The sequence below is a fragment of the Zea mays genome, chromosome 1 (genome assembly GCF_902167145.1).
Source record: "Zea mays cultivar B73 chromosome 1, Zm-B73-REFERENCE-NAM-5.0, whole genome shotgun sequence".
Classification (NCBI taxonomy): domain Eukaryota; kingdom Viridiplantae; phylum Streptophyta; class Magnoliopsida; order Poales; family Poaceae; genus Zea; species Zea mays.
Window position 1 is genome coordinate 201,131,326 of NC_050096.1, and position 13,867 is coordinate 201,145,192.

A 13,867-nucleotide genomic window follows, 5' to 3' on the forward strand; every position below is an offset into this window, starting at 1 on the left:
AGTTGGTTTTAAGATCGAGCCATATGCCACCGTTTTGATTTGACGTGGGACAAGATGTCTTCATTAGATCCAACATGTCTCTCACACGAGCGGCGGGAGGGATAATGGGTATAGTAATGGTGGCCGTGCGTGCGTGTGTCAGCTGGTTTTGGAATTACTCCGCGTAGATGTGTGATTGGGTAGCTCATACCGTATGTCGAAACTCGAAACTGGAAACAGGGCCGGCCAGCAGGCATTTTTGTGTGGTTGCTGTTGCAGCTGTGCTAGCAGCAGCTCCTTCTGCATCAAACAGGACAATATCACATGCAAGCATAGACAACAACACTGTCCAAACAGCCAGAACGCGGTACGAGTACGACGGATCGACTAGTCGACCACGAAGCTGCTAGCTAGCCGATCCACTGCAGCCCGTGAAACAGAGCGGCGGCAGGCACGTCGACGGCGCCGCGCCGTCCTGCACGGTCGCGCCGCCCACCCGGCACACGCACGCGTGCTGCACCGGAGCAAGTCCAGCGAGTGGAGCGCGAGCATGAAGCGCACGGGGGCGTGGGCGCGTGGCTCGCTGCGGTCGTTGTCAGCAGGAGCAGCGCCGCGGCGCCTCCTCCTCCTGCTCGACCATCCTGTCCGGACATCGAGTTTCTCCTAGAAGCCGCCGAACGAGGTCAGTGTGCTTCAGGTGGCAGCGGCGGAGGTCGTCGCGGCCTGCCGCTTGGCATCGGCCTCGAGCTGCTCCACAGTCGCGCAGCTCGCCGATGTAGGCGTCGGCGAGGAGGGACGCCTTGTCCATCCGGGAGGACACGGTGGGCACGGCGGTCCGGAGCCCGCAGAAATGGTGGTTGATGACGGGGCCCGGATTTCCGGTCCCGCCTCTTCAGCGGTGCAGGTGCCAGCGGTTGGCCGGAACTGGGACCTCGCTGGTGGACACGAAGTCCAGCTCCGAGCGCTTAGTGGCCGGCTGTAGAGGAGGCCGGTGAGGGAGAGCTGCAGGAGGAGGCGAGTGAGACTTGAGAGTGAGACAACTGTTGGGGCGAAGGCGAAGACGCCACCCTTCGCTCGAGGCCTTCGCCGTACTCGCTGCACCAACGGTGACAAGACAACGGACAGACTTACCCTTCGTCTCATACGCCGCCGGACGAAAACCCACGACGAGGTCGTCTCATCCCGCGACCTCGTCTGGAGTGGAGGCCCGCGTGTGATCCGGCCCATTGTAACGGGCCCTGCGTGGCCGTTGCGCGTTACAGATCTAATTTGTAAATGTCTCCCTGTAATTACGGTCTGTAACCCCGCTTTATGAGAATATTCCGGGAATAACTTAAGTGTCTGAGGGCACATGAGTCCTTAACACGGGACGCTGGGCACCCGGACACCTATAAATACCCCCGCACAGTGCCCTTAAGGGGCTAGATTAACAGAGCTGTTGCCATCTCGTGTGACAACCCTGTTTACGTCACTTCTCACCCCCGTTAGATCACCTTGCACTAGAGAGCAAGTTCCAACAACAACCTCATCGATTGTGCTGTTACCTGCTAGCTGCGAATTTTCAGCATATGCGTTATGCGGGATGACGTGACCTTTTCTTTCTACTTCGTAAAAATAGTTAATCTATTTTTTAGTTTACTAGCCTAAAATATAAGCAATTTCAGCTGTACCAAGTCACGTGGCATAGCTAATAATATTTAAGATATAAAATGAGTATCATTAAAAAATTCTAACATGTGTCATCATGATTTATGTGTTCTAATATATAGTTTACTTTGATTTTTATCCAAAGTAAAACTTTTTTAAACTTTAATCAAGTATTTTGGAAAACTAATACGAGCATGTTTGGTTTACCTCTGAGAATCTGATTTTAGAAATGCATTATGATCCAAACGCTACATATTTTATGCTTGGATTTCATGTACGGAGAAACAATATCTCAGAATCGAGTGCATAGTGCATTCTCTTGGATATCGTGCGTTGTCTACAACTCTTCTCTACTACTATAAAACATTGGTTTTCATCATTCCACTGTCGTTGTGCGTCACACGTAAAGCGTGTAGATCGTGCATTTACTCGCCCCCACGTAATGGATGGACACAATCGGTCTGAATGACTCATGTGCCGCACCTCACTTCTCCTATTGGACCGCATAGCCGCCGCTGTGGGGGATAGATATCCCTTGGGTCCGCATCACTCGGATTAGATCCAGGTGCCGTTAAATGGTTCTGATGGGCCGAGCGTCCAACTGTATGAGCTGGTCGTCTAACTCAGACCAAGAGACGGTGGAGAACTTGAGGATCAAGGCGTCAAGGCGGCTGGTTCAGATAAGGCTGATGTAGAGCTATACACTACACGCGAGTCGAAAAGTCCCGAGAATACATGATTAGCGATAGAGATGAACTCAATGTGTAATCTTGATCCCATTAGGCAGATTAGGCACCCCTTCATCCGATTCGACCCCCAGTAGTCTGCTAGAGCGTATTCATTTTCTTCAGGCATTATGTAACCTCAAGCTCAAAGAAATTCATCTCCACAGCACACAGGACGTAGGTTGTTACACATTCCGGCAACCGATCCTGCATAAACTCTTATGTTCCGTCATGTTTAACACGAACCATCGAGCTACCATCGATCTTGCCAACCACAAAAGCACTATGTGATATCCCCGTAGTGTGTTGCTGGTCCCAAACACCGACAGTTGGCACGCCAGGTAGGGGCGGCGACATCGACTTTGGATAACTCCATGGCCATCATCTTTACCAATGTCGTCAACTTTACTCCAGGTGAGATATGTTGTTCCATTTTGGATCTATCTCATGCATTGCCGATTGGGGCAAAACCTTGCACCACATCGCCAATGTGAAGGAAAGATCGAGGGGCAGTTGGTGGCTGCTTCGACCCGAAAGGGTTCCTCATCCAAGCCCGCAACAACTTTAGTGACATTTGTGGCTAAGCCTCGACCTACCGTTACATCAGCATGGCCTACGCCGACCCAATCCCGGGTTCAGGCATCCCGACCAACTACTCAGTCACGATGAATCGTCTCCACACTGCCCATGTGTGGGCCTATGCTTGCACCACTGTGAATCATCTAGGCCCCTTAGTGATGTTTTGGTAATTAATGACAACTGTTTGTGGACTAACGGTTCTTGGAGAAATAAGAATGCAGGGTTGGACCACATATAACAGAAAATCTTGGAGATTTATAAGCATTGGTTGTGGATCAAGTGAAGGCAAAGGTATAACATAGGTTTTGTTTTTGCTGGTCTCCAGGAGTTTAGAGAAGTTATTTGACCGGATTAGTAGGCTAGATGGACGTACTATTAAGAGGGGTCAATGACGTTTGTCTGTGTCAAACTTAGTGCCTCATATAGCATCTAGTGGTTGCATTTGCATGAGGACTAACATTGCTTCCAATTTTGAGAGTTAAAAATCTTTTTAAAAGTGTGTTTGAAAATTGCTAAGTCTTGGGATGTGCGGACCGTCCGGGCTGTGTGGGCGGACCGTCTGCGATCCTCTAGTGGGGTCCGAAGTATGTTTACTTCGGACTGGTCCTGTTCAACCGTACTGCGGACCGTCCGGGCCTTGAGGATGGACCGTCCGCAGTCCTGACCAGAGAAGGCTGCTCTCGGCACAGTCCCTGTATTATTGTGCGGACCATCTGGCCTTGTAGTGCGGACCGTCCGCAGGTGCCAAATTGGTTTGGGTAGGGACTGTGTGGTTTTTGGGATTTGTACTATGGACTGTCCGCAGGATAAGCCCGGACAGTACTGACTCCTAGGTCACGAACCGTCCGGCCTTGTAGGGCGGACAGTCCGCATGTGTTAACTCCTCTTGGTCAGAGCTCTGGTGCTCCAAGTTGCCAGGTCGCGGACGGTCTGGCCAAGGTTGGCGGACTATCCGGACCTCACTTTTCTGACAGCTCTGACAGATTTCAAACGGGAAAAATAGTCGTTATGTGTACGGCGGACCGTCCGGCCTTAGGGCGCGGACCGTCCACGTGTACGCAGAAAATGTGCAAGTTGCACATAACGGTTGGATTTGAGTGGTGAGCTATAAATAGAAGGGGAGCTCATGTGTGAGGGCTCTCTTAGCCATTCCTTGCACACATTGAGCTCATTTGTTATCCTCCCACTCATTCTCTCACACTGTTTGCTTGAGATTGCTTTCTAGTGAGAGATTGAGAGTTCCTAGTGCATTTGCATCCATTGGTGATTCTTGAGGCACTAGGTGGTACACCGAGCAAGCGTCATCGGCTTGTCACTCTTGGAGGTTGCCGCCTCCTAGACGGCTCAGGTGTTGTCTCCGTCGAGCTCTCCAAGAAGATTGTGGAGAAGCCGCGGTGTCGATTGTGAGGGGTTCGCGCCTACCTCGTCGGAGCGACAAAGGTTACATTAGTGGAAACGAGGTATTGAGTGATTTCTTATCCACTTGGCTCAAAGATCAAGCTGTGTCTTGATAGAGGAGCAAGTGAGAGCTCGAAGTCCACCTCAACGTGGATTAAGGGTGATAGGCAAATCACCGATACCACGGGATAAAATCCAGTGTCTTTATTTTCTTGCATTACTTATTGCCGTGCAAGTGATTAGTATTTTGCATATTGTTCTTCAAGTATACAACCACCTTAGTTGTTTCTCATAGATTGTTTACTTGTTATCACTAGAGAATTTATACCTCTTGTCATATTGATTAAATTTCTCTAGTGTTTTTGATTTTAGTCAAAACTGTCTATTCACCCCTCTAGCCGGTGTCCTAGATCCTACAACCACTGCCTCGGCTAGGCACCGAGACATCTCTAACACGATGTACTCCACTCTCTACTTCCTCGACTCGGATATGGACTCAGATCAGTTGGAGAAGAAGGGGGAATAAAGCAGAAACCCATCTTTCGCCGAAGGCTCATCCCCAAATACTCCCTAGTTCAAAAGATGTGAGGCCTCACCCCGAAGCACGTTGGGGGTCACGTTCCCATGCACCAACACCTCCTCGACAATGACAATCGGAAGCCGGTGAAGAGAAGGCCCTTCCGGTCGGACACTGATCGGGGCTCACCGTCACTGCCACCCCAAAGGGCACACGGTCAGATGGCAAAACTCCACCAACATTAAGGACAACGCTCTCCGCATGGACTCATGCCCATGTGGGACTTGTTGCCCCAAGACCTCCAAGCTACCTGAAGCCAAACCAACAGACGCTATGATCACCAAGCCTATAGATGTAGGCATCATACCCATGATGTTAGAACTGCTCCTCTACTTCCCTGACATCCACAACATCAACTATGGTGGGAGAAGACCCACAACAGCGTGACATATAATCGGCGTTGCAACGTCCAATGTCATCACATTGCCGATGAACGAGATCCAACTCGACTAGTCTCCCGTGACAAGGAGTTCGAGGCTGGCAAAACCTTGAACGAGAGAGAATTCTATCGGTAGAGGAACGCCCGACGCAGGAACCGCCGTGACGCTTAAGAGCACGCGCATGAACGCGAAGCGGCATGCGAAAACGAGCATGAGTTTGCCGATCGTGACGGCAAGCACCCGTGTGATCAACTACCCATCCCATGCAACCTGTTGCCCGATTTCGCTCGGGTCATGTAGACCCCAAGTAAAGTCGGTGGCATGCTAGCTCGGATCACCAATGACCTTGTCACCTCGTCCACATATCATTGAGCCTTCTAAAGCTAGCACACCAGTCTTTGCTAAGTCAATTTTACCCATTAAATGCTCTTGGAATTTCATAGAGAGCTCATTATGAGTTGTATCTAAGATTGGTTCTCTAATGTCCTAGAGTACTTCTTTGATTGTTAGATATATAAGAGTTACATTGGTAATGAACTATTCAAGAAGGAAGTTCAAGATGCTGATTGAAAGAAACAATTGCCAATGGGTTGTTGTGCTTCTTTTTGAGTTTTCTTTAGACTTCGTAGGGCCACAATAGTTTCTGCACATGACACCACTTGACTAGGAGCGGCTTCACCTAGCATTGCCAGCTCAAGTTGTTTTTTAGAAATCAAGTCACTGAGGGCTTGAGGCTCCGATGGACTTAGCACTAGGTGGCTCACTGGTAGTGGAAACCTTCTCTTATGAGACATGCATGTCTTATCCATTGGTAGCTCCATTGCTTTCCTCACTAGTTGGGAGGTCATCATTTGTTGTCATCACCTGCTCATCTCCCTTGAGTGCGAGGAGGCATGCTAATGTGGATGTCTAATAGAGCGCAGTTAGAATGATGAGGACTCAGAGCACTAGGAGGAGGAAGGCCATCATCATCATCCAATTTACACAAACCACCCTTCTCCTTTTCCTGGGTTCAAGAGGGCTCGACTTGGCAGTGGTTATTGGAGGCTTTGGGGGTGGTCATCGAGCTGGCCAAGGAAGTGGCTAGGGCCTGCTTCATCATAATCTTTTGTCACCCAAGCAGGGCACTATGGTGGAAATCAATGTTCCAACGTCTATATCAGTATGAAGAATGCTCCAAACAAGATTGGTGACTGCAAGAAACATACAAGCAAAAGAGTTACCGAAGATACCTTAGGACGTGGCTCAAAGAGTATGCCTCTAGAAAGCACTCTTAGGCCAATTTTCAATAGAAGAAAATATATATATGTTAGAGCTGAGCCTTGGATTATGGCATGGTTATGGTTTTAACCTTGGATCGATAAGGATCAACATCCTCACCGTACTCCCATGCATATAATTTGCCTTCTCATGTAGAGGGGGAACTCGACACTGAGTCCAATTGCCAGTTACATGAACTCTCATGAGGCCTAAAGTCTTCTATTCTTGTCATTAATTAGGAAATGGATTCAATATGTGTTTGATAGAGGGTCCCTCATCCACTCACATCGAGGTACAAGATGTTGAACCAGAAGCTCTAGAAGTTTGGGCTCATGGTTACCACAGTAAAATCAACGCCTGTGCTAGTATTTGTGGGAAGTTTTTGGCTAGGGAAAGTCAAGATATTAGTGATCGACTTGGAGTTGGACCCCAATGCCCCAAACCACTATAGGTTAGTCCTTATTTGGATGAGGGCACAAGAATAGAAAATGTTAAAATAAAGAAAGAAGGGAGGAATGCCAAAATAAGATTGACAAAGGTGAACAAAATAGCAATATGCAGAATAGAGATGGGATTAAGGTGAATAACCTCATTTCGATAGTAATGAAGGAGGCCATGAAAGAATTTTGAGGCTGGTAGTCTAAACCCATGCATCAAGAATGTGGCGAAGACTACAATTGCATCGACGACTAGCATTGGATAAGTTTCCTTACCAAGAACATGCCATTGGATGATCTTTTTATCTTACAACAATCCCATTATATGAAGGGCTTGTAGATCCTTGTTCTCAGTCAAGGAAGCTTTGAACTCTTGCGGGTGTGCGATATGGTAGGCATATTGGAGTAGATTGGGGAACTAGCGTTGGTAGAAATGAGCTCTAGGGCAAAAGTACTTGAAGCAAGTGAAGGGATGACTATGATGAGCACTTGAAAGTAGGGTATAAATGTTGATGGCTCATGGAAGTTGAAGTACCATGGAGTCTTTTCCTTTTATAGAATACTAAAGTAGCTGAAACGACACATATACAGAATTTGAAGCACTGGATAGATAAAGTGACCGAGTCCTAAGCTCAAAGCCAAGTCTATAGACTCGAGGGTTGCGTTAATGAGCTATAGACTCGACCAAAGGTAGATCAACATAAACATGATAAGTCAAGATATTCCATTAGATTCATGATAAGGTTCTTGTTTGCCTGAATCATTTACTCGATCAAATAAGATTCGAGGGTATGCACCATAGGTATCTAGATTAAGCTTCATAAAGAAGAACATATATAAGGGCCCATGGGTTCGACCATGAGCCCAAGGACTCGACGATCAAGACCGGGAGGAGGCCTACAGTCGATTCTAGAAGCACAAATATGACAAAGATCTTAACTAATAAAGAAGATATGCTTGTAAGCATAGAGTTGGATTCAATTACGTCACCAACTTGGTAGTCGGCTTGGTGCCTACCCTATAATCGTTGTCCCTCCTTGGAATATAAAATGAAAGACACCGAAACTCCATGAGGGCATGCCATCTGATCTTGTATTGCGAAAGATAACAACATATCCACCACACATATAACCTAGAGTATTATCTCACATCGAGTGCCCGAACCTTTATAAATCTTTGTGTCTCCTATGCCATACCTTTAGCTTTCAATCTCATGACCAACCCCATATAACACTATTGAACAATCTTCGACACTCATAATCAACAATGCATCGAGTGACATGTTTATTAGCTTTCTGCTATTTATCTTAAATATCAAATTTTAGCTTCTCAGTCCATCAAGAGAAAAAAAATGTCTCAGCATGCTTTTGAGCTTTAGTTTATTTTGTCAAAAGTCAAGTTTCTACCTTCTCAAAAGGAAACAAGTTCAACAGTTTGGTTGTTTGATCGAGCTAGCAAAAGCCAACAAAAAATTGAAACAAAACAGACCCTAACTGTTGAGCCCCAAATTGAGCGAGCGGACGGTCTGGCCCTGAGGCCGGACGGTCCGCGGTCCGGACAGTCCGCGCCTGTGGGCCGGACGGTCCGCGCATGCGCAGAGCAGTTTAGGGTTCCGAGTTTTGTGCTATGTTTGTTGGCTAGATTTGCGGAATTAGCTCGGAATCCAGTCGTGTAAAGGGTCCAGCCCCCCTCCTCTATAAAAAGAGAGGTCTACGGCCGATTTATCATCATCAATCGAATCAATACAACTTCTATTTCGCATTTTATCTTAGGAGTAGTTCTAGTTTAGCCCTAGTTTAGCCTTCCAATCCCCAAATTCTCCGCCTCTCCTCGACTCTACGTCGATTAGAGGAGTCTAGGTCGGTCTACCTGAGCCTAGACACCACCTAAGATCTCTACTCCCCGACGGGGTCCCTCCCGAGAGCGAGATCCAGGCGCCGTCGGCGATCTTCCGCCGTCCCTGCGTACGCGCGGACCGTCCGGCCCAGGGCGCGGACCGTCCGGTCGTCAGGCAGGAGCCCTAGCCGCGCACCAGGCCGCGGACCGTCCGGCCCCAGGCCGCGGACAGTCCGCCCTTGCGCAGAGAGCACCACCGCGCCTCGCACCAGGCCACGGACCGTCTGGCCCCTGCGCGCGGACCGTCCACCCCTGTGCAGAAGGCACCGCCACGGTTCTTGTTGAGTGTTTGGCGCTCCAAAAAGACGTCAACATACTTTTTGGCGACTCCGCTGGGGACAACACATCTAGGCTCATCAAATCGGCCCTCAAATGGCCGGTTCAAGGGAGAGCTCTGATATTTCTCCAAGCAACATCATAGAGCCGACTTGGGAAACCTTGCTGGCTGACGAGCAGCTCCAGTTTGAGGAGCACAAGGAGCGGATGATCCAGGAGGCGAAAGCAAAATTCTTGGCCAACTTCAAAGTGGACAGGAACAACAAGGTCGTCCGACATCGGGCGACGGATCTGGCTTCGCTTCAACCCACGCCAGATATCCCCAATGTAAGTAATACCAACGAGCTACAATCTCTTAGAAATTATGTAGAAGAACAGCGTGAACAAATGCAGAACATCATAGGGGGTATGCAAAGCGATGTTAAGAGACTAGTACGTGCATTCGATAAATCTAACATCGCAAATTTTCCTTCACACGAGGTTGAGTTAGGGGGTAACACGCGTAACACATCGGCTACAGGTTGTCACGACCAGTCACAACCCCTTTATGGGATGCCGATGGACACACACCCTGAGCAACCACAAATCGGCAGCAAAACAGCCGATCAGCACATGTCCGGACCGTCCGCGCGTGATCGCGGACCGTCCGGGCCAGTCATGGCCGGGCCCATTTTTAATGAAGTACCCAGACACGCACCCGAGCCTCCACATATGACACAGAACCCAAACTACCCAGTCGGACGGTCCGCATACAACGACGGGCGGTCCGCATATAATCACGGACGGTCCGGGTACATAGCCGGACAGTCCGCGCATGAGTCTTTTGAGGAGGATTATTACCTAAATCCTCGCCCGTCCCAGCAACACTTCCCATCACACTATGCAATGCACCAGCCCATTAATTCAGGATCCAGAGCCCAGGAAAGCTTTCCGGCCCCACCTAGAGGGCCGGAAAGAAACGATCAAACCTATGAGCCATATAGGACAAATGGAAATGCACCACGTAGCTCAAACCAATGGGGGGAACGACAACATACTAACATGCAACCAACCCCACCTATGTTTGACCAGAGAGCCGGTGGTCTTGCACCGGCTGCCATTGATATAGTAAGGGAAGAAATAGCCGGGGCGTTCCGAGATAAGCTCGGAGTAAGCATGATCCCTGGGGGGCAATCATATCGGAAACCTTATGACAGCCGATTTGATCACCACCCGTACACACAGGGAACTAGAATACCCGAATTCACAAAATTTTCGGGTGATCAAGGGAAAAACACGCGTGAACATATAGGCCAGTTCTTAGCACAATTGGGAGAATTGGCCGACACAGAGGCATTTCGCGTGCGCTTATTTTCATTATCTTTAACAGGAACCGCGTTTGCATGGTATGCCACTTTACCTCCTAATTCCATTTCATCATGGGGGGATCTAGAACAAAAATTTCATGATCATTTTTTCTCCGGTGACTATGAGTTGGATTTGGTAGATTTAGTGTCATTACGACAGACAAAAGATGAATCGGTTAATGATTACATCCGGAGATTCCGAGATACAAGAAACCGATGCTTTCAAATTCATTTAGCAGAAAAACAGCTAGTAGGATTAGCCTTTAATGGTCTACGATATTATTTAAAAGAAAGATTAGAAGGCATCCAATTCTTTACACTAGCACAATTACACCAGAGAGCTTTGGCTTGTGAAAGCCGAAGCAAAGAAACTGCTAAAACAATTCGTCACAACGTACATGTAGTAGAATGCGACCAAAGTAGCTCAGAAGACGAATCAGCAGAGGTGTATGCTGCTGAAATGGTTTGGCCAAAGCAGGCCAAATCTTCGGCTTGTGCCTCCTTACAGCCGGTTCAAAAGAAACGGCAAGAGGATGTTAAGTTTACATTTAATGTTGGTAAGTGTGATAGAATATTTGATGAATTACTCAAAAATGGCAACATTAAAATAAATCACACTGTTCCATCCGCCGACGAGCTAAAACGTCGTGCATATTGCAAGTGGCATAACTCATTTTCTCATGCCACTAATGATTGTAATGTATTCCATCGACAGATTCAATCGGCCATTAACGAAGGACGATTGAAATTTCAGGAAATGCAGGTGGACACGGAGCCCTTTCCAATGAACATGATTGACTTTGAGGGCAAGAAAGTCCTGACTCGGCCAAACACAGCCGATGAAGGCAAAGGCAAAGAAATAGTCATCGGCGATGCAAGAGAGGCCGGTGGGAATCATAAAACTTCTTGCAGAAAAGTGGTGGCCGAGAAGACTCCTGATGGAGGGGAGACCTTGAAGGTGACCATCACAGCCTCTAGCACTGGGGGGCAAACACGGACAGGGAGACAAGCGCAAGAACCCATTTTGCGCATCGCGGACGGTCCGCCATCCAGACGCGGACGGTCCGACGCTTCTCCGGACGGTCCGGCGAACTCCAGCGGACGGTCCGGCCGTGCTCAGGACCCGCAGCAACCACGTACCTTCAAACCACGACGACCCGAGATAGGTACGTGGAAAACAAATACATTTAAAGCAGCTGGTCGGTTGATCAAGCCTGGCCCGACTTTCGATCAATTGTTGTCTAAATACGTGAAAAAGAAGGCCGGCCCCAGTGACCGGCCACCAAAGCGACCCCGCTCATCCATTCATGAGCAACGTCAGGTCAAGCCGATTGGACCACCTCACCAATCGGAAGAAATGAAAGGTCCTATTGTACAATTGAGACCTAACATACCGACATGGACCCCTCCACCCCCTTATCCATCTATGCCATATCCATACACATACTTACCTCCACCATATGTCCCAAACCAAATGTGGGGCATGCCACCATATCCATTTGGGATGCCACAGTACCCCACCTGGGGGGCACCCCAAACATCCGTTTTTGATAGGTTGGCGCCGCCAGTGCAAGACCGATTGAGCGCTGCTGAATCTGGTCACCAGGCACAGGCCCAACAAGATTGCCGGACTACTCGGCCTCCTAGGCCGACCAATCTGGCAGGGGGGCATATGCCTGTAGCAACTCAAAGAACAACAAAAAAAGACATCATCAAAATAGGCACTGCAGATGTTGTCATACAGGGTGTTGGGGACTTGTTCTCAAATGCTATGAGTTAAGAACAAGGCAACATAGAAAAATGTTAATCGTTAAAGTCCTTCGTCCTTCGAAGCATTATTCCCCTTAGGATATAATGCTTTTCGGACGAAGGTTATGAAGGGTATACCTTCATAAATACAATGATGGAGAATGAATTATAAAGAATATGAAGAATAACATAGACAATCACATATTATTATTATGTAGAAACAGCAATAACATCGAATTACAAAGATACCTTCAGCTTTAAGGAGATAAAAGTACAAGAGTGACGCAAAAGCGATTGTCAGATCAGCGTGAACAGTACGGGGGTACTGTTCACCTATTTATAGGCACAGCACACAGCCTATACAAAATTACATTTATGCCCTTTACATTTGATAATAATTCTATAGTAATCTATCGAGGTCTGAATAGCCTTTTCATCTTTAAGTCGGTTTCATTTTTTGCCACCACGCCGAAGCTTTCCTACTCACACCTTCGGCGCTGTATCAATCTTCGTATTATTCTGATCTGCTGCGATTCCGACTTGAGTCCGAAGATACCTGTTCACACATTATACTCCAGAAATACTGTTAAATCCTGTTTTTGAGGACCTTCGTAAGCCGAAGGCCCCCAACAGTAGCCCCTCGCAATATTAATTTGTTTAAAATAATAAATTTATATTGCGACATGGACGAAGGCTTTACGCCGAAGGTCCGAAAAAACACCTTCCCTTTGCTAGAATAGCAACATTCACTGACAAGCGGGGCCTTTCAATTTCCAACGCACTGGGCATATAAATACGGTCATACCGCAAACTCATTTGGCACGCTCTCTTGCCATCTGCTCCTGCTCACTCGATTTTTAGCTTTTGTGCACTGAGATTTGCTGAGCTTTTAGTTTTGAAGCTTCGGATTTGAAAACAGTTTTTTAGTGTTTCCGAAGATGTCTGAAGATAAGAAGGCTACTGCTGAGATGAAGCTGAGTCTCGACGAAGAGAAGAACTTGGGATTTCTTATAGCGATGTCGAAGACCAATACAGAAAAAATCACTAAGGAGATTCTGGAAGGTTTGTCTGAAGACACTGGTGACAGCGACAGTTATGATGTGGACAGTGGTGGTGAAGACTCCGAAGATCGCCCTTGGCGACCAAGCCATGCGGTTTTCGGCAAATCAACTATCAAAGAAAATCATCTTGTCAACATGAGGGGAAGGTATTTCCGGGATCTGTCCATTGTGAGGGCCGACGAAGGGGAAAGGACTTGTCCACACCCTGAAGAGAATGAAGTCGTAGTGTACCGAAGCTTTTTAAAAGCTGGACTACGATTTCCCCTGAACGAGTTTGTCGTGGAGGTGCTGAAAATATTCGAAGTCTATCTTCATCAACTTACCCCCGAGGCGATCATAAGGCTGAATATCTTCGTGTGGGCCGTGAGAAGCCAAGGTCTGAAGCCTGATGCAAAAAGTTTCTGCAATATACACGAATTATCATACGAAACAAAACCTTGGGGTAAGGAACAATATCACAATAATTTTGGCTGCTACAGTTTCGCTTCTCGGTCCGGGTCAAGCTGTCCCGTGCCAACCTTTCGGAAGAGATGGCCCGGCGACTGGATGACAGAATG

General features: G+C 47.8%; 1 pseudogene; it reads right to left on the reverse strand.

Moving 5' to 3' along the window:
• Window positions 1-385: 385 nt before the first annotated feature.
• LOC109941938 (transcription factor bHLH14-like) lies at window positions 386-2,708 on the reverse strand (annotated as a pseudogene).
• Window positions 2,709-13,867: the final 11,159 nt, after the last annotated feature.